General features: G+C 41.6%; 1 protein-coding gene across 3 annotated transcripts in view; it reads left to right on the forward strand.

Moving 5' to 3' along the window:
* RNF152 (ring finger protein 152) overlaps nucleotides 1–24,886 on the forward strand; it is a 42,656-nt gene that overhangs the window by 12,446 nt on the left and 5,324 nt on the right. Inside the window, exon 1 of one of the 3 annotated variants that reach the window (XM_030446232.1) lies at nucleotides 19,754–19,787. The exons of 1 other annotated variant lie outside the window; for it this stretch is intronic. The gene's annotated coding sequence lies outside the window, so the exon portion shown is untranslated. Of the gene's footprint in view, nucleotides 1–19,753; nucleotides 19,788–20,015; nucleotides 20,113–24,886 lie in introns of those variants that run through there. One more of the 3 variants, XM_030446233.1, reaches the window with a different exon arrangement.

Here is a 24,886-nt window from a genome sequence, read left to right on the forward strand (position 1 = left end):
TCCTTTTGTTTGCTGCACTGTTCTGTATGCCAGTTTCTCTGTAAATTTTATGAGAATGGGCAGTATGGGCCTAGTGCCAAGGGCAAGGGGCTAATATAGATGGTTTTCTTTTTTTTTTTTTTGGAAGCTCTTGTGATCCACAGTTTGCTGGCAGGGTGGTAATGATGTTTCACAGGAGAATGCCTTTCTTGTAATTTGATTTCAAAGTGCTTTAACAGTGTCCATTCACAGGCCCAGGCATGGCAAGGGGGTGGGAAACACAAGGGCCAGGGTCCATACAGCAGCAAGATACAGGGACAGAGATGGAGCTGGAGACATGGCTGCATGCAGGAACCTGAGCAACATCCAAGGAGAGGGCTGGAGAACAGTACTGTTGGAGGATCCGTGGAACAGGGTGCAATGGTACTGGGGAGATTAAAACGAGGTCCTCTTTCCATTTTCTTCAAATGCCAGTCCAGTGCATTTGTCATTCTGCTATGTTATGTATTCAGTATTTCATTTTAGGAGGTGTGTTGCTGTAGCTGAATAGTGCCTCCTCCATGAGATGCATGCATTTGCAAATCTGGCTGTTTGGTGTGTGCAGAGCTAGGGACAGAGAGCTTGGGAGATGGTAACAGTAGCTGAGGGATTTCTTAGGCTCCCAATTTATGGCTGTGCTCAGCAAGCTGCTGCCCAATGCCACAAAGCCTGGCATATGCAGTCGAGTTGTCACACTGAGGTTATTTCAGGGGGACCTGGCAGCTTTTGCACCCAGGCTTTGGCAGTCTTAAGGGCACATTGCTTAGGCAGGAGAGAAGCTTAGCCAACCAGGTTGGTTATTTGCATCACTGATGAGATGATCAGTAGATGATGTTCACACCTCTCATTAGAGACTTGTGGATGACTGAGATCAAACAAAAAGGATTTGTGTGTGTGTGTTCGGTTGTAGTTTCTGAGGCTTGTCGCTCAAAGGTCCATTAATGCTCTTTATTTCTTGCCTTCCACTCTGGTAGTGGAATAGAGGGGCTAGAACATGCTAATTGTGACCTGCTGTCTCAAATGGAATCGAAGGTGTCTGTTGCATGCTTTACACAGAGGATTGGATGCTTCCAGGTTCTGGTGCTGCAACTGTGGTTCAGCAGCTGTAGAGCCAGCGTGCAGGAGGATTTGGTTTTCATATCCTCTGAATGTCAGTTTAGAGCTGGTGATTCTCTTCCTTTGTACAGAACTATTCTTGTTTTTATAGGGGAAATCTAAGTGTAGGCCTCTTTGGTTCAAAACTATTTATTCTCGGTATTTGTCACATGCTCGGATGACTGAATCAGTTCAAGTGGAAAATGCGCTTTCCCAAATCAGAATGTATTCCACCCATCTTTTAATTTAAAAGCAAAATACAAAGAGATAGGAAAAGATTCCTCTACTTTCTTCTCTCACCCTCTCTCTTCTGTGTTTTTGTTAGTGGCAAAATGAGAAAAGCAGAAGTTTGAAGTTTTGTATGGACACACGTGTGTGGAGAAAAAAAAATATTTTTGATTTACCAAAGCACTAGAGAAAAAACAGTGATTTCTGTAAATCTTCTATTAAGAAAAAATGCCTTTTTTGCAATTTGCAGTAACTTTGCAAGTTATCCCACTTTGTATTCTGGTCATACATAGGCTTGATCTCCACCTTCTTGTCTTTGCTAACCCTTTTCTACAACACAGCTGCATGATTACAACAAGTCTAAGGTACTGGGTAACCATGTCCAATTATTTTTCTATTAGCTTACTTTTTTAATATAGTTTAAAAAATATTAGTACAATTGATGGTGACAGCTCCTTGGTCTGGAGTGTGGTGTGCACTTCAAGTGGCCTCACCTGCCTGCTGCTTAGCTGTGCCTGCATCACAGTTCAGGAGCCTGTCTTCTCCATCTCATTCACTAAACATGGGTCTGAGCAAAAACCAGCACCTTCTTTCAGGGTCTCTGACGTCACTGATGTGCTGTGCTGTGTGTTCTTCAGATGTATCAGCTTCTCCTTTCTGCAAATCAGATCAAAGAGGGTAAGGTGCAGATCCTGTTTTATTTCAGTATGGCTTGCTTATTTAGCAAGGAGGATGCAAGAAACACATGCGGTCATGTAGGTGGATAAACCACCTTTGAGGGTTTCAGTAATGAAATTCTGAGCTTCTGTGTGAAATAAATATATGTCTTCCAAGACAGGAAAACCCTTGACAGGTTTTTTAAAAGCTGTAGGGAAATTGTGGGTTAAATAACTACCTATATGAACACATGAGCATTTCTTTTTTTGCCACTTTTCTGATTGCAGGCAAGATGTGCAGGCAGAAAGCTAAAAAGGAGAAAAAAAAAACCCCACAAGAAGTAAGATAAGAGAGCAGTCAGTTTGCTTGGCCTTTTGTTTGTTACACTTTTTCAGTGCATCTTTCTTGCCTGCATCTGTTTCCTGGCAGTAATTTGTGACCTCCAGTGCATCCCATCAGTGTTCTTTTTTCAGAGCCTCCTAAGCAGGCAGCAACCTACAAGCCAGAACACTGAAAGCACTGAATTTCCCAGAAAGAGCAGCCTCTTGTATCAGTTCTTCCTCTTTCCTCCCATGTTGTTGAACATGGGGGGAATTGTTCAAACTAGATGAGCTTTACTGCAAAGCAAATGAACCAAACCAGCACCAAACCTTCAACATTTGGAAATGATAACAAAGAGGACTGGTCACTACTGTTCCTCCTCAGGACCCACCTGCATTCTTCACTGACCCTGTTTTCGTGCAGTTTTAAAGTTTTGGAAGATCAGCTTAATCTGAAAAGAGAGCTGTGATATGTTTGTTGTGCACCTAAGCAATGTGAGGGCTATTGTGTGTCATGATACATGTGTTTTAGACTCTCAGGAGCCTGAATGTTCTTGGAATATTCTTGAAGTAAAAGCTAGGAGTCACCAGGCACTAGAAGCAGAAGAAAACATTTTAGGCCACTGCAGAATTTTATAAACAGAAGAAATAGAAGTTGCACTTTACTGGTACATAAAAAGAAACTGCTAAACATGTTTCCTTGGTAAGAAAACTCTTTTGTGAAGTGTATGGTATTGGGTTTTTTTGTAAAAGTATCCATAACATCAGCTTCTGTTAGATTGCTAGTACCTTACCTTCTGCAACAAAAAAGCTAGAAAAAAGAGGTTTGTAGTAGTTTTCTTGGAAATCCAGGAGATTGCTTGGGATCTCAGACTGCTTATTAGGTTTCTTTGAATTATTACTGGGTGTTGTATTTGATACTTAGTATTTTGTTTCAGAAGTACATAATGTAAATAGATTTGATTAGAATAGTGCCCATACATACATTTTCAGTCAGTTCTTTGGATTTTCTAGCTTGGTAAAATGCATACCTCCAGGTTTTGGCAAAATCTCTTTCTGTGAATGCCTTTCCAATGAAAAGCTGGTGCAAAGTAGTTCTGTTCCAGCAAAGGGAAAGATTAGCAGGTGTGGTGCACCTCTCAGATCTGTACAGGGCTCTGTTGCTTTGAGGATGCATGTGTGTGATTTAGCCATTCCTTCATCACAGTTCAAGAGCCCCTCTGTCACTGTGGCTTGGTTGCAGCTGCATGGCCCTGTTACAGATTTCACACGTGCAGGGGAAGGTGAACGCATCATCCACCTGCCCATACATTTTTTAAAAGGGTACTTGGTGTCTGGGTGGCACAAACACCATCTTGCAACTCTTGGATGGAGATCCAAAAGAGCTGAAGAAGTAGTGTCCTGCAGTCCATACATTGTTGACTTCCTAGGTCTTAAGCAATGAAACAGATGGCCATGTGCCCAGTGCAAGAAATTATTATCTCCACTATACTTACTTTTACAGTGAAACTACATTTCACATCTCCACGAGAGATGCTTCAGGAAGGATACAAACCCATAAAAGCATTTCCTTTTGTGGACATAGTGACTTTGGCACAGATGTGATGAAACTAGTTAATACTGATGAAAGCATAGTCAAGCTGCAATTTTGCATCATCTCTAAGGAAATCTGGCTATACAGCTGTGGTAGGTGGAGGTCACATTTCTTTACACTCCAAATTGATGTTACTGTGCAGGAAAGGATGTGCTGGACAGGCATAGCTTTTATAAAGTTACATGACCATAATTTCAGAGTGAAACACAGGATTAATAGATACTTAGGAAATAGAATATAATTCAATGGAAATTTGATTTCACTTTTTAGTGACACAGGAATGTGAACGCTTAAGATTTGAGTCATGTTTTTAAAGGTGTTTTAACAAGGCTTTCAAAATTATTGGTACGTTTCAGTGCGTTCAAGAGATTAATATGTGTGTAAAAGCTTGAGGTCACGAAGTCCGTCTGGCTTGTGAATTGTGCAGTCAGTGGCTTGGCCCATCTGCATTTTGTGTTTGCATGCAAAATAATTTGCATTAGCAGTAGAGCATTCCATGTGCATGTAGCATTTGTTAGAACTGGTCTGTGTACAAGCAAAGTAGTTTTGGGACATACAGAAGGCCGTATAAATAAGTAAGGCTGGATACCTGCTGGAGGCCACTGGATTGTGTCTTGTCCTAAAAACAGAAAGGAAAAAAAAGGATTGAGCAGAGAGGGTGAGGGTTACTTGGTCATTGTAGTTAGGATCCAGTCCATTTCAGTTTACAGAGTGCACTGTTGATGTTAGAGAATTCTGCAGGGCTCTGTTTCAACTCGTATCCAAAATGAGTCAGTATAAGAACTGATGGTGAAGTCATGTGGATGTATTTTAAAGGACCTGTTGGACTAATTAAGCTATGTTATGTGGCTTAGTATTACTTAAACATGCCTGGAGTTACTGATAAGAGTTCAGCCTTTAATTTTCTTCTGGAAGCAACTTCCCTTCAAGATTCAGAGATGTACAGCAGTTGTCATTAGAGATCGTAACATATTAAACCCCAAAGCACTGTAGAAATTATGGGGGAAGGAAAGAAGCTACGGAAAGTAGGAAGGGAACTAATTATATGACAAAGTCCATGCTGAACAAGCAGGCTGCTTAACACTCAGTGTTGCAGGAAGATCAATTGTAACTACTTTCCCGAATCTCTTCATATGCGTATAATAGATACATAAAAATTACTGGCTGCTGTGATTATGTATAATGGGTTAATATGTAGTTTCTTGAACAAACCAACAGAGAAATCAGGACTTCCACACCAATTTATTTTGCTCATTACAAACATTCAGTTCCTCCTTCTCTGCCTCAGGCACTCACACATTACCTGTATTTCCCTGTGCTTCCTGCTCACTGTCTGTCCCTACCCACCTTGTTCTTGTCCTGACCTCCAGCTCCAGTAGGGAATCCGGTGTCTTTTCTGCTCCTGCTTTCTGCATCCACTCCATGCCATTTCTAATCTTCAGTAGCAGAGATGTGAATTAGACAGATTTTTACTTTCCCCTTGATATCTGCAGTATATGCCAGTTAGAAAGTATATTTTATTTTTTAAATTGAAAGAAGTTCTTTGTCCAGAGTCCATTTCCAGGTGCTGCAAATGGCGTGTGCAGACCTTAGAAAAAGAGTATTTCTGCAAGGAAACTCAGTCAGTATAAGTCTTTCAAAACTTTACATGGCTGAAAAAAATGGTCATATCTTGACCAGTGAGGTAATTTTGTTGAGTTTCAGACTCTGAGGTTTTATATCATAGAAAGTTTGTGTCCACTAAGGAGAAGCCGTTGTCTTTCACATACTGTTGACTCTTACAAGCTTGCAGGTGAAATTCAAATCTGGAAATGTGAGGCCATGTGCCTGTGGGAGGGCTATGTCTATTCAAGCTGTGTCTTTGAACTGCTAAGCTGCTAGCAACATGATCAGGTTACCAGGACATGCAGTGGGGTGTTTTTAGTGATATTTGCCAATTGCAAGAAGACAGAGGACTACCTGACTGCTCACAAAGTCTGCTGGCAAAAAAGTTTGAAGCTGTGTGGTGTCTGTGAAGTGATGTTGTGTGCCTTAGGTTTACCTTTGTGTGGCACATAGGCATTGGGCTGGCAAAGGTTACCCATGGCACTGGAAGTCAGTTTTCCCCAGCATAATGTTCATCTCTGTGTTCTTCCTCCAGTACGAGACTGGCTTGCTTTTCTGCTTGGGTTTGGATTCAGGAAAATAAACCTGTCTCATCTGTGAACCACAGGGTAGGTACAGTGAGCATGTTGTATGTGATCCATCCCAAGAGCATGGAGTGCCTGGCTCAGCAGTGGGGGCCAGCATTGAGCCCTTTAGAGCTGCATCTGGTCTTGGTACAGCCTAAGCTAAATAAGCCAGTTGAACATTGGCTTAGCTAACTGATTGTTCTTTGGGTTTATTCCCAGTCCAGGGAAACACCACTTCATTCCCTCTCTCCAGCTGTTGTTACTCAAAGCATTTTAAAAAATTATTTCTACCCTCCCCAGGACTAGCAACTCCCAGTGACACCTCCACTCATGTTTCATTGCAATGCAAGAGGAGGAAAGCACTTTGTCAGCAGCCTACTTCAGGCAGAGAAATTTATATCTGTGAGAAGCGTATGTACAGAACAGCAATTACTCACATCATCAATATTTATACAGCAGATAATAGTTATCATGGACAAGATGAATATCGTCATAACACCAATAGCTGCTTGTGGGGGGAGCAAATGCAAAATATAATTGCGAGATTTCTTTAAATGGGATAATTATTTAGCTTTCAAGTGACTGGTGAAAATAGCTTAGATACTTAATTAAATATTCAGAGGGAGTTTACCTGCTTCTAGAAAGTAAAGGAAATGCCCCTCTTGTCTACTTTCATGTGGCACAGCAAAAGCTGCCTGGTATGTTGTCCTTTACATGTGGTTTTTGCTGAGGCAATGCTGGTGCCAATCACTATGATGAGGAACCTTAAAAAGGAGCAATAGTGAAAAAATCCAGCAGCTTGTATTGAAGAGGAATTTTTTTTTAATGTCTGCTATGGGTTTACATGTCTTTTTGATTGAGATGGAAGCACAGTCACAAGTGCTTTGATTTCAAAAATTGTAATTGTAAATCCCCAGTGTCTGGTGGAAGATGGTCATCTTTAACATAGGTTTGTTACCAGAGCTTTCCAGCATCCCTCCTGCCAGCTGGTGGGATTCTGCTCTCCTGGATGGACAGGTGGCCCAGCAAGTCTCTGTCCTGGTTCCCACTCTCGCTTCTGCTCTGGTTCCTGCTCAGCAGCTGGCCAGAGGGTCAGCCCGGGTGGTGGCTTCCTGTTTGCACAGGAGATGCAGCTCCTGATATCTGAAAGGAGAATGCCTCCTTCCACCCACCCTTTTTAACCTCTGAATGGTGTGTGATTGTTCAGAGGGCTTACTTTAACTGCCCAGTAAATCTGCTATGTTGCTCTGTTTTTGAGAAGTAATCAAAAACTACCTGCAAGCAAGTTGTTTGATACAGATAATTTACTTCTGGAGTATTTTCTTCTGCTTGGGAAATGCCTCTGAATAGCCCCATTTTTTTCTTTATACTGACTGACTCTTCAGATGTGGCTATCTGAATATTTGAACCTTTGCATCCTCTGGACTTATTTCAGTGGAGGGGGGAGAGTGGACGGGTGTGTGCAGCACCTCCCTCAGTGCTACATGGGGAGCCACTTTGTGGAGGAAATAAAGAACAGCATTTTCCCTTTCTTCACCAAAGGTGTTTCTACCCTTTTTGCAGTTACCTCAATTTAGCTCAGTTGGTTGGCTGTCATTTGCAACATCAATCACACAGCTCAAAGTTTTCAAAACACCAAAGCAACTCAAGAACATTTTCAACAGAGTAGATCCATAAAAGACTTTAAGAACTGTGGTATCAAACTTCCAGGCACCGTATTCTGTGGGATGCAGATAAGGAGAAATGCCTGAAGAAAAGTTTTCCCAGGAGTGAGTTTTGCAAAAGCCAGCATCCCAAATAAGGAGACACATGAGCTGACTATAGAAAGGGGGAATCAAGAGGAGGTCCTTTCAGCTGGCAGCCCTCTATGTTCCAGGAAAATATGTGGAACTGTTCCTTCTTATTCCTTTCCAGAGTTAGCTAACTTCTGATGAGATGTAAGCAGTGGAGGAGATTGTGGTAGAGCTCTCTGGGTTAGGTCTGAAACTCCTGAATCAAAGACTGAGCTCCCACCATTGTCTTGCAGCATTTGATTGTGGATCTTTTTTTCTTCATGGTTATTAGATTGCCAGGATTCTAGCCCTTTTCCAAATGAATTTTTAATATAAAATAATTAAACATTCATTGGAGTAGGGACAGGAACCCAGGTCTCTGTCTTCCCCTCATACTCACTTTTGCTTTCTGACCTGAATATTGAATTACGCACTTCAAAGTAGAATGGGGTCAGCAGGAGGCATTAGTGGATCTCTGCTGAGCTACTGAAATTACTGGTACTTCAAACTTTCATCTGGGGAACGGAAAAGAATTATAATTTTGTCCAATTCACCCTAGTGAGTGAAAGTTTCATTCTGCCACGAGTGTACCCAGGTTCTTGTGTGGGTTCACTGAATCTGTCACTGGCATGTGGCTTGAGGAAACCCTAACCTTGTTACTTACAGATTAATTTGGATGGAAGGCTTGTTTAAAGCTAAATACAAGACCAGTTTAGGTCTTCTTGAGGCAGGTAAAGCTGACATATCCAATAATGGCAGCATTAATACTTCATATGCTTGTCCCCAGTGTGTAACTCTCAGTATAGATGCTTTCTAAATTGCAGATTGTAGTCCTAGCATTGCAGCTATGCATCTTTAAACTTCTTCTTGAATAGTACTCCCCATTCTTATTTTTTTTTTCAGATGGTGGTGTGTAATCTTTGCTCAAGAACTTAAGCTTGCTGTCAACAGACATACTTTTTTACCAGTTACCTTCCCCAACTGCCTTTGAGGCAGTCAGTGTTAGGACTCTGTTAGGGGATTCTCTGCAAAAGTGTTAATTCAAACGTTTTCTTCTGCCTGAGGTTCTGCCTTGAGGAAAGTGAAAACTAACCAGCACTTAAAGAGGTTGTTGCAATTCATAAGCCAGCCACTTATGTAGGCAAGCCAGCCATGGGACAGGCCCATGCTCAACACATCCATTGGTCCTTCAGTTGTATTGCAGCTCAGACTACCTTTTTGTTTCAGAGTAAGAAGAACAAGGAGCCTTTGAAGAGAGCAGATAATCAGCACTACTGATATTCCAGATTATTAAATTGTGTTGAAATAATGATTTTTTTCATCAGGCTAGCTTGTTTTTACTTAATTCTCTGAATCCTTTCTTTCATTCCTGTAACCTCCATGGGGATCTGGAGATTACGAAAGGGATTGCTTCCCCTCACACTTAATGGGATACTGTGTTTTGGCTGTTTTGTCCCATTGCTAAGTCCAGACTTGGTAACATTATAACTTGAGTATGAGATGTTAGGAGCAGGAGGAAACGAGGTGATCAAAGCATCCAGAAGCTGTAAGCACCTCATAATTTCATTTCACTTCAATGTCAAGCACTGTGAAAACTGTAATCAAAGTCTTTCTGCCACTCTGGTAAACCTAGCTAAAGTTTTCAGGAGTTTGGGAGAGTAAAGGTTTAAAGATCCAGTCCTGTTCAGCAATTTTCTTTCGAACTAAAACGGTGAAGAGCTGTGTAGTGAAGGAATATATATCAGGGGATATATTGGTACAAAGCCTCAGAATTATTCCTGGGGCAAAATCTCTTCTCCTTAGCTTTTGAGCAGTAAAAGGGTGAAGCTGTTTTCTTCTTCAGTTGGTTTTACAGCTGTTTTGATGATATGACCTGCATTACCTTCTCAAAGTTTTGTCTGCATCCTCATTTTGTCAAAGTTCATTGGTTTACTTTATTGAGGGGAAAAAGCCCTCCAAATCTCCTTTTATTGAAAAATTAGACTGAATGGTTAGGTTTAGGAATGTTAGCACCATCTCCCATGGGATATATAATTAGCATACTTTGTTTTCCCATTCTTCCCTCAGGTCTTGGTTTTATGGTTGTCTTTCATCTCTTTTCATGTTGGTTTGCCGTTGTGGTTATGGGAGGTGGGAGCCTAGCTGGGGAACCCTATCCATATTGGAGACTGAGAATATGGGCCATCCCCTATGCAGGTACCTGGAACTGGTATATGTAGCATTGTAGAGTTCTGAAAATGGGTTGCCAAATTTCCAGTATTTGGTAGAAAATCAGCACTTCCCTTTGTACAGGTGGTATAAGTGTTCATTTCACCTTATTCATAACGTGTTAATTTGAGACCCCAGATTTCCATTTAGAAGTCACTTTTCCCTACTCTTAAATCAGCATCTTGACTTAGTTTGCAAGCACAGAATACTGTTTTTTAAGGGACTTGCCCTGAAGTAATAAGAGTGATACAAGGGTACTAGAATTTTGTTGTAGAACACAAGTATTGTAATTCAAAGTACACTAAATTAGGAGGTGGTGATTTCAGGAGACTTCTCTTACTGGTTTGGCATTAATATTTCTGAAGTGTGAAATGGAGATGGACTGGGAACAGGAATAAAGTACTCTTCAGACTTGAAATTTTAGTTCCTGAAGTAGGTTCCCTTCTTAAAATAGAAACCAGCAGAAATACTAAGCTGGGTTGATTTAACAGTCTGTGGAGTAGGGAATGTGCCTAGAAGACAGAAGCAGGGCAGTAAGTTAGTGAGATTTCAGTGAAGTTGCATGGCTCCCAAATTTGCTTTTAATAAGCCACGAGCTATTTTTACAAAGATGCTGTTGCTACTGTTACAGTGCTTAATTAGCAGCCCTCCTACTGAAGAAAACCGTGACCCTCCTTAAAGAAGGTCAAGTGTACAGAAACTTGTTGCTTTTATTCTTTCAGATTTACAGAGTAAGCCTTTTTGCTTACAACCTCTTGCAAGCTGCCATTCTCCCTGTTTGTCTGACTTCCACAGAAAGCACAAATAATAGGAGTTGAAAGGGAATTTTAAAATAGATCATGAAATCTGGGGCATGTCAGGATGATTTTGAGGTGGTCCTAGAAATCCAGCGACTGCCTTTTTTGAAAGCTTTTGCTGAGTGTTTTGAGATTTCACTTTGTCTTTATCTAAAGATGGGGAAGAGTGGTAAGTGATAAGAATCTACAACTTTAATAGGATTGTTGAAGTGTTGCTTCTTCAAGTGTCGAGAGACACAGAAGTTGGATACAACCTGAACATGTGCCATTTTATACCAGGATGTCAGGCTGAGTTGGAATTTTTCAGATCACTCTCTTAAAGGCTTCATTTTCTAGGACTTGTGTGGGGTTTTTTGTTTTGTTTTGTTTTTTCTTTTTTTGTGTGTGTGTTTGTGTTTTGTTTTTAAACAGTGAACAATAGCATTTTTCCATCAGCAAAGACTTGTGCATTTTGGTAACCTTAACTGCTTTGTTTAGAGGGGTAATGCAACCAGACATAAGGGAATGAAATAATTTAATGATTACCCTCTCCCAAAAAAGGTATCACGCCTGTATTCGGGTCTCACAGTTGTACTACTCCCATTTAATTACCTGTGTTTTGCACCTGCACTATTATTTTAAGTCTACTTGCAAAATCTGATCTCATTTCCAAAAATCAAGCTAAAAAAAGAAGGTGTAGGTGGATAGAATGATCTTCCATTCTAATAGACCCTCTTTGATCCCTTGTCTCCATTATATTATTTTCTTCTAAATTTGAATTTAGAATTTACCCTTTTCATATCTATTGACTGGCCAGTGCTGGAGAATTTTCCACGCCTTTCTGAACATGCTTACAATGGACTTGTCGTTTTGCTGCTTGGAGCATTAAAGCCCCTGAGAGACTACAGTAACTGCAATCTTCTCTATCAGGAGGGGTTGATCATTAGAGAAGGCAATTTGTAGCACCAAAAAGCAAGAATACTGAAGCTTGGGCTTAGTTTTGTTTCTCAGTCAGATGGGTGGAATATCAAGGAGAGTATCTGTGCATCAGTCCAGGGAGATCGTGGAAAAAGGAGATCCAAGTAAGTTCATACAGCAAAAGCTCTGCAACTTTCTGACTTGAAAATACTTCTGATGTCTCATGATAATCACCAGACAGTTACACGCTTCATTGCTGCTCAGTGATGAGATTGGTATGGGTTACACTTATGCTTCATGACTTGCTTTTCCACGTGTGAATATTGTATGAATCAGATCCACGCTGGGATAGCAGCTTGGGAAGGAAGAGGAAGAAAGAGTAGTTGCCCCAATCCTCTGTCTTGTGCCATCAGCCCACCTTTGTGTATTAAAAGATACTTGCTCTAAAAACATGTATTGAGAAACTCTTGTGCAGTGTGTATAGTACCTTGAGCTGAACTGTGCCTCTTCCCATTGCTAATGCTATTGAACCATCAAGGAAAAAGGTGTGTGTTTGTTGCTTGTGAGGAAGTAAGTTTAGAATTCTAGATATAAGTGAAATTCCTAAATCACAGTAAAAATCAGGTGGCATTGATTGTGGGCGCCCTTCTGATAAGAGGTCACATTACTTTGCCTCGTTTTGTTTGGTCTATGTGTTGCTCATATCCACAGAGATGACATTAAACTTTTCCAGTTTTGTGTCTATATTTGGGGTCAGTTCAGGGGGGTGGAAGGAGGGGAATGCCAGTGATCCACTGACATGTACAGGAGAGGAAAGAAAATTACTTTCTGACAGATCTCTTCTGCTATTTCCACATGAGCAAATGTATCCCATGGCATAGGTTTGCCTTTAAAGGAGGGTTTAAGCAGTACATACTTGTGCTTTTTGCAAGAGGGCTGGTTATTTTCCCTATTTGCATAGACTTCTTATAAAAATGCAGGCTTTTTTTTCCACCCGGTTGCATGACCTTCGGAGTGTTTTAAACTTTTCCAGGGGAATATGATGTGGGAATTGCATCTTTGTCAACTGAGCCAGTTCATTACCTCTCTAAATGTTGACTGCTATGCCTGATGCCTAGAGTTGAGCAAAACAACTGGCTTCTGTGCCTTTTCCCTAAAATGTCATTTTCTAGGAGGATAAATGTCTTTGTGTGTTTAAGGGTGCCTCCTCCTATCTTCTGCAGTTGCACAGTGTTTTAAAGGCCCTCATTTTGAAGAGTGAAGGATTGGGAAGGTTCCCAACAAGAGCAAAACAAGTAATTGCCCTTACAGTTGGGCGAGAGTTTAAAAAACCAGGTGAAGCACAGCTCTTGGAAGTGCATTTATTTTTCATTCCCGAAGAGACTACTACATGGTAGTGGTCCTGACAGTCCTGACAGTCAGTGTTTGGTTGGAAGAAGTGATGGTTTGACTCACTGTGCTGCAGGAGAAGGGCACGTGGTGAGGCAGAATGCTCAGAAGAAGATGGGAGTCTTCACCACACCTCAACTTACTAATCCATACTGAGGCTTCCTAACATTTCAGGTAAATCCTGTGGCTGATATATATATATATATAGATATAGATATCTATATATACAGGGCATAGCTAGAAATAAACAGAAGGGAAACTGGTTTCTTAATCATGAGATTAGGGTGTGTTTGTTGTTGTTGCTGCTGCTCTCTTAAAGCAATGAAACCCAGCATTATTTTAGCTCTATCTGAGCTTGCTACTTGTGTGGAGGCATGAAGGAGAGTGGTGGGAGGCAGTAAGACACTGCCACCTCTCCATGCAACTCTACTTGCCCTGTAGGAGCTCTCCCCTCCATCAAGGAACATGTAATGAGCTTTGGGTGTGCTGGTGCCCTGCTCCCATCTGGAAATGACTGCAAGGTGCATCTCTTGTCTTTTTGATGCGTCCCATTCTGCACCAGGATAATCTTACAGTGCTAAAAGATGGGACTGGCAACATTTGTACCTGATTTTTGGGGGTGAGAAAGTGGAGACAGTCATCCCAAACCAAAGCAAGCCTCCTGAAGGATGCTAAAGCAAGCTAGTGGGACAGTCAAGCAGAACTGGCTTTCTTGGTCCTGCAAGCCCTGGTGCTTTACGCTCTGTATTCTGGAGTGCCACCTGCTGGCACTGACTGTAAGAGCACAGAACAAAGACCATGGATGTTAATAAACCCAGCAGTAATTATTTCTACTTGATCATATTATTAATACCTGATCAATTTATTAATTGTTGTGGCAGTTAAGGCCCCTGTTTATTGGCAGAGACGTTGCTCTGGCAGGTGTCCTGCAAACTCAGTGTGAAAGAAACTGGCAGAAGCTTCACTGCCTAAGAAATACAGAACACAGTATGAAGGAGTGTTTTAAAGTATAGGAAAGGATTTTCCCTTTCCATGCCTTATGAAGTAATTTATTCTTTATGTCTTGATTTAGTAAAATGTTTTGATAATTTCTGTGGCTGTCAAAAAAACCAAACCCAGAAATCATAGAATCATAGAATTGGCTGGGTTGGAAGGGACCTCAGAGATCATCATTGAAGTGAAGACACCTGACAGTGAAGTCACTTAAGCAGGAGTTAGAAAAAACACTGACCCAACTCTAAAAAGTAGCAATGATGTCAGTAAACTAAATAATTCTGACAACATTTTGGCTTGAAAGCAAGGGAATTTATAGTTTGTGGCACACTGTAAATCTGGGTCCAGAATGATTCCCCTTCCTCATCCTAGTCAAGAACTTGTTTTGGCACCAGAAAAGAGAATTTTTTTTTTTTTTAAATCTGTTTTGTGACACTGATTTTCTGTCTGTGGGCCAGATCCTCAATAGGCATAAGCCAGCATGGTTCCTTTGGTTATGGGCATTGATGTTTCCAGTGTTCACTGAACCACTGTAAGGCACGCAGACCTATTACTGTAATAAAAAGTGGGATGAAGACCTCACATGAATGGAATCTGATTGAGTCCTGATTAGATGTGTAAAGCTTCATGCACACACAGTTCTTAGTTCATGTCTTCCAATGTAATTCTAGACTGGTAACACTGACTTTTGGTCTTTCTCCCTCTCTTTAGCCCCTAACGCGCATCCTTGATTCCCAACTGCTCCTCCTAACTTCTGTGTGATGCTACATGAAACACATGTTGGAAATAAGTAGTGAAACTTACCTCATACATGTCTTCAACAGTTATTTATTACTTTGGGATGTGCTCCTAATGGCATTTTGGAAAGCCCTGAGCAACCTACCTTTTCCAAGTAAGATCTTTTAGATCCTCAACAAGAAACACCTGTAAAAATCACTAATCTCATCAGCCATGTAGTGATCTTCAGGCTTTGATCATATCATGGAACTTGACTTGTCTGTGGAAAATAGTCCATGTTGTGAATTACTTCTTAGGCCAACAACGAAAAAAGCTGAATTATAGTCTTTGTAAGTGTGTTGATATGAAACTACTGTTGATAACTGGAGTGTATTTATGTCATTTGCTTTCACTAGGCTGGCAAAGAAAACATTGTGTATTGCTAAACTTAAGCATTCTGCATTCAGCTGTAGAGTGATGTGAGTAAGTGACACTTCTGGCTCACACAGTGGTTGACCACATCAGAAGGAAAATTGTTCCAGAGTACATATAAAAAGCTTTGTTTGCCCTTTCAATTACCTTTGTATAAATTTCTTCTTCTGAAAGAAAAGTCAAACTGAAATGAAAGTTGAAATAAGCTGACATTTTAATGGAAATGACCATTTTTGCCTAAGGAGAAAAGTATTTGCTTAATTTGATCTGAAACTGCCAATGAATTAGTTCACCTCAAAAGTACATTTCTTTAATTAGCTCTAAATCACATTTGGAAATCGTGAGACTAGCTTGCAAGACAGAGACTGAAGGTTAGGGGTTCTACCTGGGATTTAGGGCTTTTGAAATTCATGTTATAAGGCTTTTCTTCAGAAAATTCAGACTAGCAGCTTTCTTTTTACTGTGTACATAATGGATTGTCCATAATCATGTGAGCTTAGGACTCAACATGGCCTTATACTATCAGGATTGCAATGAAGTCTTATGCATTCACAATACTATGCTCGTTATCCAAATTTGTGCTACGTGTTGTGTTACATGATAAGGACCACAGAGCTAGACCCAAAATTAAGAGGTGAAGCAGTTGGCTACATTTTGGTTGTTTTTCTCTGATGTAGCACAACAGTGCTTTCTGAGCATTTGCTCTCCTTCATACAGCAAAAATGCTGTGTACTGTTAGCTAAGTGCTGCCAAATGGAGGGTGTTTTCACACTAGAATGTTTCAAAACATGTTTTGACTGGCAGAAGTATGAGAGATGTCTGGCCCAAACTTTGAAACTCACCGTAAAGAATGAAAGACAACCTGATAAAGCTTGGCAGGTCTGATAAACTTCTTGCAGCTACAAAGGACGAGTGGCTCTTGGAATTGAATGCTATCTCAGTGAAGGAAAGCAACAGTAGATTTCACATAATATGGGTGAGAATGGTTTATCTTCCTGTGCCTGAACATTTGAGCGGCCCATCCCAGCTTGCTGGAGGCTTGCAGTTCTGCAGCTCTGAGCTTTGAGCTGCAGAGCTGTAATTCGTCTCAAACCATTGGAATAGGGTGGTGGTGGTGCTAAGCCTCAGTTATCATCGGCCTCAAGAACACTGCATTGCTTAGCTGCAAGACTACTTTTGTCTGCAAACAGTGCTGGTTCATATGAGGGAGAGACTTGATTCATATCCTCTCGTTTTGTTCTAGGCTTCACCGTAGAACCATCCACAGCAGTCTTCTCCTTTCTTTTGTGGGCAAACCTGTGTTTGTGGGCATGAGGGAGAGAGTGGAGAATCTTGCTGTCAGTTTCTTGTCTTGTCAATAATCTGAAATTAGTACTGGGGTTTTGAGTATGTTAAGCTGGTTGGGTTAACTGATGTGCAACAAATTGGTTTAGTTGCAGCTGTTATGGGAAGGTTTGTGTTGTATTTGCTCAGGTTGAACGTTGTCAGGGTGGTGCAGGGGAAACAAAGGCATCTGCACTTAAAGTTTACCTTGATCTGCCTGCGGCTGCTGACACCAGGTTCTGTGTTGGTTGTGTTGATGGATGGTGTGCTAAGTATGTAAATGTGCAACTGATCTTAAGAGCATGTGTCATCGCACTAACTTCTGTGGCTAATGAGAGGCCATGCACTCCATAACTTGTCTGAACTGGAGCCTGAACTGGAGCTTGCGGAGTGTTTATAGTTATGGGCAGAAACATGTGGTTTCAAAAAGTATTGGAAGAATTTATTTATCCAGTATAGCCTGCTAAATCTCTTTTGGAGGATAACAAAATAGGAAATCATCAATATGTATGCAGTTCAGGCTTGGTCTTAACTCTGCTCGTGATCTGGATTTGCGGTGAGAGCTGGACTGTTCCCAAAATTCAGGTACCGAAGGTGGTATTAATATTACTAGCTGACAGAGTGTTACAGGGTGAATGATTAGTTTCCAATAAGAAAGGAGCTTTTGGATTGGTTCCAGTTCTTTTTGGTCTACAAACCAGAATGACCAGTGCTGTGACTTGGAGTAGCTGCAGTGCTTATCAGAGCTCTGAGAATATCCAAAGACCTGGATTTGTCTGCATTAGGAAATGACATAGCTGTTGACTTTGAGGGGGCCTGTTATTGGCTATCTTTTCCTGTCTTGTGAAGATAAAGTCTTGGAAGTGGTTCTTCTATCTTAGGACATCTGGACCTTTTCTCTAAAAACCAGGTGGCTTTACTCCTTTGTGCTGACCACTTAACAGATTTCAGGAGAAAGGTAAAAAGATGAAAAAAGATTTGCTCCCTCTGTGTAATCCCTTTCAAACCTTATTCTGCTTCTTTATGGTTTATGAGAGAATTTCCTTATTGTTGTGTTGTATTGGAAAATATTTTTAATATTTTAAAATTTCTTAATTTCTTCCCACCTGTTTCTTAATCTCACCTATTTCAATGTAAAAGGATGTATTGTTTTGATTCCTGTAGGTCTATTGCATGGGTTTTTTTTTTCCTTTTTCTGAGGTAAAAAAAGCCAAACCAACCCTTTCCCACCCCCAGGCAGAACACACCCCTAACCATCTCAGCCCTTTAGAGAAGCTGTGTGAAGGTAACTCTTTCAGTGATGGGGGTCTTGCAATCATGTCCTCAGGATGCTGCTCTGAATGAGTGCCAGACATGTTCAGCAGGCAGGGCATAGAAGGTAGGGTACAGAGCTGAGTTGCAACAATTAAAATTCTCATTTGATGAGATTCTGTTTCCTGAGGTAAGTGTGAAATCGAGTTTTCAGTTTTTGCATTGTACAGGCAATTGATTGTATGTGAGTATTGATTCCTTTTTCTTCTTCTTTGTTCAGACCCATGAGCAGGTAGATTTAGACCTATTTTTATCAAAACCTACTTGATGACCTCCTGTAATGATAAGCTGGTGTCTTAGTACACTAATTCAAGCTGCTTCTCACTCAATCACCCACTGACCTGCATCAGTGAGGGACGTCTGTATTTGAGCTTTATTTGAAATGTTTTTTTTTCCTTGCTTTCTTTATTTTTTTTTTTTTTTTTTTTTTTCTTCCCAATGGTTTATTTTGTAAGTCTAATATCACATCCTCAGGGGAGGGAGGGAAGAATCTTTTAATTAAGTTTCTCTTAAGCAATCAGGCAAATTCTATCAATGGCAGATGAAGCATAAAGCTCTAATGGGAGAACAAAATTTGTCATTTAAGTGATCAGGTGCTTCATGCGTCTCCCAGCATTTTGCATGCCACAGAATTCTGTCATGTTGCCACAAATGAAAATCTCTTAGAAAGAAGATGTTGCATTGCATTTGAAAGCTGTTATGAGGAATGAGTTTAATGCCCATAGTTTTTACTCTTTGCTTGGGCAAAGCTCCTTCTGTCTGGTTGTGGGATTTTGGCCTCAGTGATTTAATTTGTGACCTCATTTTAAGTTAGGGAAGCAAGTTCTAAATCTGTCTTTGCCAATCACATGCTCCTTATGACCTGGTCATAAATATATAGTGGTGTTGCTTTTATTTAGGGAGTAAGGGGCACATTTCTAGTTAAGTCACCCCTTTGACCTCCATTCCTGTCAGCTTGAATAGCAAATTGGATCTCTCCCTTGCCAGTGGAAAAACCTGGCTTTTAATTCCTCTCACTCTGGGGTTTAGGAGTGAGTCAGGCACAATTAAGAGCAGCCAACAAAACTGAAGAAGTGCTAATGGCCCTGCAAGTGTTGTGCTCAGAGTGGGCTGCAGAAATAAACACCATTCTTTGGGATGCTTTGAATGCTGGAGATTTTGTTTATTTGCAGATTGGGAGGGAGCCTTTTTACATCCTATGCTGAGAAATTTTTAGGCTTGGGATGTTTTTGGACAGTGCACCCCTCATTGCAGGAAGAGAAATGCTGGGACTTGGAGGCAGCAGAAGTGGTGACTAGTACCTTCACACTCCATCTAGAAGAGCAGAGCCATCCTCTGTGCTCGTCCAGGCTGGAGGGAGCCTGGGAGATTTAGGGAACTGTAGCTGTGGAACAGCTTCACAAGTGGCCTTGCCAAAAACCTACAGGTGTGTCAGAGTTGGGCTGAGGAGAAGCAGGTCAAGCTTCCACTGCTTGGGCTCCAGGGCCACCTGCACAGAGGTGTTCTGTGAGGCTGAGCAGGCATGAAAGATACCTGTTTCCACCTGTGTGAAATGGGCATGTTACTGTGGAATATTTTGATTTCCAATAATGTATCTCACTGGTAAAGAACCTGGAGTGAAACTGTCTGATGAGTGTAGCTGTACTGCTTTGACTCAGCACTAAGACACTGTTACCCGCCGTTTGCTGACCTGGCACGCTGCAGGTGATTAGTAGTGTTTGCTGTTGGAACAAAGTGCAGCCTCTCCTGGTTGTATTTGACCAAAATAAGGTCCTTGGAGCCAGGGAATGGGGACATGTCAAAGTTTGCAGATAAAAGGAGAGAGCAGCACAGATAGCGACATGAGATGGAACAAGCAGCAGCACGTGAGTCTTTTTCTGTTTTCTATAAACAACCCATAAAGGTTGGTGTTTTCACCTGATCTGGTTTTGCTCCAAAACTGTAAACTTCTACATCTAGCTATATTCCTGTGAGTAACCTTTCTATCTCTGTCTCCCCTTGCTAGGGCTGGCTGGTGCCAGTATCTAAGGTAAATGCTGTGGGATGATACTTTGCAAGTAGGCTTCTTTTTCTTCATCCCCCTCGTCTGCCAGAGGGACACAACAACTGCTGTCCTGTTTGAACTGCAACTTTGAGATCATCCACAGCAGGTTCATCCAGAGCAGGTTCTCCATCAGCATAGATCCTCTGGTACTGGTTCACAAGATGTTGTAGGCTCATACATCAGAGTTTCACACAGCTTTATTTTTTGTGGCTTTATGAATCTGGAAGCATGTGTACACCTGATTCTCATCTTGGCAAGGGCTGGACTAAAGCTGAAGGAATGGGGCCAGCTTGCACTGGCTAGGGATTTGGCCAAAGTAAAATGCTTATATTTGTTATGCAATATTTCTGTGAAAACTGTGAATAGCTAGATGGAAAGGATAGTGGGTGTAGGATGCCTGGATTAGAGGAAGGTGTTTGAAAAATAGGTAATTTTGGAGAGAAGAATAGGTTAACTTGGTTGTCTTATTATTAAGCATTATGTCCCTCAAAATGAATAGAGTTTCTATGTTGTAATCTACATGGTGGATGAACTGTGCCCACTTTAGCTTCTGGATCCCAGGTTCTCATGATTTTTGTGATCTGTGGAAAATTTGACATGTTCAATGAAACATACAAAAAATCTCAGGCATATCATGGAGATGGTGCCAGCTGGTCACTGTTGAAAAAAAAATCAGTCTGTCCAGTTTCTGTCACCTCTTCATGGTGGTTTATTAGGTGAAAAGTGGAGCTGTGAAGAAGTTGTCCTGAGTTTTGAGGCAATCTGGGTGGTGATTGTATGACCTTGGACCAACTGCTTTGTTTCTCAGCACTTCTTTTCTTAGGTGATGAAAGGATATAATGATGATAATACTTCTCTCTTAACAAGGGTGTTGTGATGAATAAATTAATTAATCGTTATGCTTTTCTCAGTTACTATGGTAATTAGTGCTACAGAACAGCCTAAAAATAAATAGGATCATTTAGTGAAGGATATTCAGGAGAAATTAGGTAGTACATTTTGGGCATTTGCAGTTGCCTCAGTGTGTCTTGTCCAAACATGAATTTGTTGAAAATGCACACAGATGCTGAATTTTGTATCAGAAACACTTCCAAATATTTAATATGTTCCTTCCTCCTCACTACCTGCTTGAAATGACTCTAGCACACGTTTCCTTCCATATCTGTCGGCAGATGATTCTTGCAATTAGTTCCCCTATTGAGAACAGTACTCCCCTCTCACCCCCATCTCCTTTACAGCCTAAGGGCACCTGAAATTAATGGATCTTTCCTCATCATAAATCATTCATACTCAGTAATACTGTCAAAGAATTCTTAATGTGTTTGGGGAGTTTACGTAATGAACCTTCCTTGAGAAAGGTGAAGCATTGTCAGTGCGCTGCCTCACTGAAACTCTGTTATTAACCTTGCCATGCAGCAAGCAGAGCATGCCTAAGTATGTGCCCAAGTCTGTGCAAAGTTTCTGAGGCTTTCTTTCAGTGATCAGCTAACTACATCAGCATGCCCCGAAGCCAGTCTTTAAATAATGTGACAAGACGTTAATTTTTTTGTGAATTGCATTAGATTCCACAGGCATGGTTAGCGTGTGTTTTTTGGGGCTTTCAAGTAAATATAATTTTGGGCCCTCGTAAGTTAGGATGTGTGTGTAAAGACTGGAGTTTTCCAGTGGAGCCACCGCCCCTTCAGGGCTGTGGTTTCTGTTGCTTAGTGTCACTGGGGCTGTCCTTATGAAGAAAAAATACTATGTCAATGGGCAAGGATTTGACATTACCTTGTTCTCTGACTTGTCCAACTCCTGACATGGATATTCAATGTCTTTCACTGCACTGGGTTCTAAAAACAACTGTCTTTTCTGACCCAGTCAGCTGGGGAGCAATTTCATAATGAGGGTTTTTGCAGAGCTTTCTCTGCAGCAAAACTGTGCTTTCTTTTTCCTTTTGCTATCTGTAGCTGTGCTGTACTAGCTGCAGTGATCATCATCTCTTTACCTCCTGCAGCACTACATTGTGCTGGGAAGCTGCAAATAGCAAATTGCAAGGGACCAGTGGAGGAAGACCCCTTCCTTCTTCTCAGGGAGTAGGAAGCTGATGCCGTGCCATTCCTGGCTTCCTGCTCACCCAGAAAAAGAAGGCTTGGGGCTCTGATGTGCCCTCTGACAAGATACTGACAGAACAGATAATGTGACTGACAAACAGCTGAAATACCTGCTTTATTCTCCAGACCTTTATTGCTCTTGAGTCATGCAAATGTTTCTCAAAACTTAAAACTTTTGGCTTCGACAAAGGGCAGTCCAAATCTCCAAGGAGGACCTTTGTGCTGTGCTCCCAGCCACCTGGCTGTACCTTGATCTTCTGCTGCAGGAGTCATCAGCTTTGCAAGGGTCCTCCCTGCCTCTCTGTGACTGCTTGCAAATCTCATCTTGCTGGCCAAGGGCAGCCCTGTGGATGCTGAGCAGACCACTGCCAGGGGGAGAGGGAAGAGGTGTGCTGATGCTTCTTTGCAAGGCCTGGCTCTTCTTGCTTCCTTTGCTCCTGCAGTGCACCCTTCTGACACTTGAGTTTTGGACCTTGTGGATCTTTGTACCCAGTTAGTTTTCATTTGTGTTACTATAGTTAGATCTCAGCCCTGAAGAGCTTCCAGTTGCTGTCAGGTTTGTGCCAGGCAGAATTGCTGCTTGCATTTGCAGTTGCCTGTCTGTGTATATGTTTTCATTTTCACATTCCCCAGCCCTCCATTCCACATATGTGCCCCTCTCCACACGTACAGACACTATTTCTGTTCCAGAGACCTATAGATATCCCTAACAGACTTCTCTGATTCTCACATCCTGTTTTCCAGTTGACATTCCCCTTGCCCTCACGCCCCACCCCCTACGCCCACCTCTTGGCTATCACTGGGTGATGAAGACATATGATGATGCAACAGTGTCTTTTGGCTGATGCTGACATCAAATTGCACTAATGCTTTAACACTTTGACCTCCTGGAGAAATGCTTCCCAGCATTACTTAGCATTCAAACCAGCCAAGATCTTGTTGGGGAGGATTTTCTTCTTTTTCCTTAGGGCACTGTTTGCCTGGAGGTGACTTCTGTTTTGCTCTTCAGTTCCAAATACCTCATCTCATTGTCTCCTAGCACTGACCTTGTACTGTAAGGCTCTCCCTGGGATGGTGATGAGGGGCTTGATCGTCCACAAATATATGACTTCTGGACAAGGATATGAGGTCAGAAAAACTATCTTGATCGCATCCACATGCACATCAATAGAAACTGGTTTACCTTACACACTGTGGAGAGAGATGGTTTTGAGTGACAGCTAAAAGAGATCAGAGAAGTTCACCAGTCAGTTCAGAAGTCACCAGTTCTCTGGAGGGCTGAGCTATGCAGAGATACTGATTTACGTCTGCAGAGTACTTCCACTCTGTTTTTAAACATAAGCCTTATCTTCTGAATTTCCAGGCACAGAGGCTTTTTGGCTTGGGCAAGTGCCCAACTGGGAAGATTTTGTATGCATACTTCTGTGCAATATGCAAAACTACTGGGTTAGTTGTGGCTGAAAACTGGACATGATAACTTCAGTGATCCCTTCCTGAGTTCCTGTAACTAATTTCTTAATCTGGCTTTTGCCTCTTAACCATCTTTTAGTCAGAAATTGCCTAGTATTGTGGATAGCTCTCTTCCATTTGAAGCTGCATTGCCAGACTTCCAATTTTCTAATGGTCTTTCTTTGTGCCTGTCTGCATCATAGGGGTGTGGACATAGTAACTTGAAGGAGAGGATAAAGATAAAACCTCTACTCGTATTCTTCCACCTTCCCTCAGTGCAGCCTGTGGCTCCCTCTGCACAGTGTTAATGCCATGTGTAAGATTGTGCCAGTGCAGAGCAGGTGCTGCACAGACCTGTGCTGGCTTCATGCTGGTGGGGGTCTCTCCCAGCAGCAGCCTCTGTGCCACATTGAGGCAAAGCATCCTGATAGTACAGCTGGGTCATCTGCCGTGTGCCGTTTCCCCCTGCAGCCATTGCCTGTGCTTCACAGGCCCCAGCCTTCAGAACTGTAGCCCCTGCTCCCTCCTTAGATGGAATTGTCACTGTGTGTTTGCTGAAGTGCCTTGCGAGACAAAATCTGCTGCTGTTACAAAATCAGCAGCCAGGTCAGCTCTGTCAGTGCCTGTGGTATCAGTCCTTAGCATCTGAAGAGGTGACGTGTATGTTGTTTCTCTTATTCAAATAGCGGTGACTGCCAGAAGTGGGGTATGGGACGGTCTGGTCCAGAGGGCTGTCCTGCATTGCCAGCCCCACGTCTGTGCTTGCCTTCTCTTTTTGATCTGTGTTATTTCTGGTTTACTGACGTCACCCATCGATCAGCATGTTGAAACCTCATTGCTATGAAGAGAAAGAACTGTTTGTATGGAAACATAAAAGTCCTCTGAGAGCTGTGGTCCTTCAGTGTTAACTCTGTTTTGGGAATTACATTGCAATAATAGAAGATGGAAGGTCACCACACAGATATTTTGAGTTTTCTTTATTGTGTTCTCTGGATGCAAACTGAGGCTCATACTTCTTCAAATACAGCAAGGAAGGGGAAAAAAAGTTGTAAAAATGTCACCTCTTTATATTTATCATTTGCTGGAGTGACCAAAAGCAAACAAAACTAAGCAACTCATTGTGAAAGTAAACACAGTTGCCTTTATTTTTTTCTTTTTATTTTTTTTTTCTTTAAATATTTTTCTTGCATAGCTATAAGGAATAACTAGCAAAATGTAAAGAATCTCTTTATAATGAATAGTTTAGAACAAGGCTATTAACAAGTTGCCTTTAGTGCAGTGCATTAACAGATTGTTCTCTGTGACTCTGTGTAGTTGTGGGTCTAAACTAAACTGAGCTTTTTATCTCAGGTGAAGTTTATAGTTCAGAGGGCCATCT

This window comes from Calypte anna, chromosome 2 (assembly GCF_003957555.1).
Source record: "Calypte anna isolate BGI_N300 chromosome 2, bCalAnn1_v1.p, whole genome shotgun sequence".
NCBI classification, from domain to species: domain Eukaryota; kingdom Metazoa; phylum Chordata; class Aves; order Apodiformes; family Trochilidae; genus Calypte; species Calypte anna.